The following is a 1,826-nucleotide window of genomic DNA, read 5'->3' on the forward strand; positions in this document are numbered from 1 at the left end:
TAATAGTTCAAAAGCAAACACACCAAGTTAAACTGTGCTTTATTGCCTTTTCTTCTGAAAATATAAGTTAATTTAAAATCTTTATCGATATAAAAAGAAGTCCTCAACAGTTCTTGAGAAAATAGGATGTTTTATCTATAAACATACATTTAAACTTTAAATAAATACAATTTCTCTGTATAAAGAACATGATTTCTATTCTGCCACTACACAATGCATCCTCCCCCCCCAAATAAAATAGCATGAAAATATCAAAAGTGTATTATCACTTCTAAAGAGATGTTTTTCATTTATTGCAAGCATAACTCCGAATAGTCTTAATCTACATAAGTGATGATAAGATCCTTTTTGTTTTAGTTGTATTAAATCAACATGAAGTTTTATCTGTTTTAACTAAACAGGATTGTAATTATTAAGCTATTACTATTGAGAAACATATTGTGTTTTGAGGATCAAGCACAGCTGGAAGATACTCGCTACCTCAAGCACCAGATGTTCTTCTTCCATCATTTGCTTAGATTTATTCAAACACAGACACAAGGGTGAGCAGAAGGTTGGGGAGGTACCAAGCATTCTCTGATTGGAAATGTGTTCACTTTTTCTTTTATTAATCGTTTTTGCCGCTGCTCTCATTTTTTTCCTGTACTTTCTGTTACTATACTATATTTACATCCTTTCTTCATTCATTCCCCACCCTCCAAGCCCTCCCATTTACTTCTTGCTGTCTTTCAAATTTATAGTTAGTTCCCTTTAACTAATTATTGATGTTTTCATATATGTATTTAAATCTATATTCGAAATACAATATACTCAACCCACATGATGTTATTCATCTTTATGCTTTAAGGGCTAAATGTTTAGTATTGGAACACAGTGTATTCTGCCATGAGGAGAACTATCTCTTTTACTTTGAGTGTTGTTTACATCCCTGTAGTTTTGTATGTAAGGTCAGGGACTCAGGATTTATCCCCTGTCTGTGTTGGCTTGACTCTTGTTGACCTTGCCAGATCATGCCTAAATATCATTTGGTAAGGTTTTATGAACATAACTTCTGAAATTCTAAGGTGATACACTCTCAGAACATCTGGCCCAATGCTTTCATACTACTTCTTTCATGTTTCCTGAGCCTTGAGTGCAAGAGTGGGCTTTTGGCTGTATTCATCGGAACTGGTCTATACAACTTAATTTGTTCTAATTTTTCATGGTCTTGTCCAGTGTTCTCCACCTGTTGCATACAAAAGACTCCTTGATGAGGGGTAAGGTCTATACTTATCTGTGGATAAGGACAAATATTTAGGTTATAGTTAGGGATTGTTCTGGTTTAATAGAGGACTAGTTATTCATTTTTTTATGATTCATGGTTTTACCAGTTATGTGTAGATGAATAGGTGTTTCAGTACCAGGCATGATTTCATCATTATTGTTAACTTTTAATAAATAACACAGAAAATATACAAAAATAACATGAAGACTTTAAAATAAACTCTATAAAGGAAAATGTTGAATTTCTATCAAATGTACTTTTAATAGTTTCTTTCCTGTTGCTATGACAAAACACATGATAAAGAAAACTTATAAGTGAAGGCTTATTTTGGACTTACACTTAAGAGGGATTATACAAGTGTGTATTAACAGTACTGAGGCATGGTGGCAAGTAAATAAATCTAAGAGCTTGCACTTTAAATGGTCAGCATTGGACAGGGAACTGACTGAACATAGGTAAGATTTTATTTTGCTTTTGCTGTGTTATTTTTATTGGATATTTTATTTATTTACAATTCAAATGTTATCTCCTTTCTCAGTTTCCCCTGTGGAACTCCCTATCC

Source organism: Micromys minutus (assembly GCF_963924665.1).
Source record: "Micromys minutus genome assembly, chromosome: 20".
NCBI classification, from domain to species: Eukaryota; Metazoa; Chordata; class Mammalia; order Rodentia; family Muridae; genus Micromys; species Micromys minutus.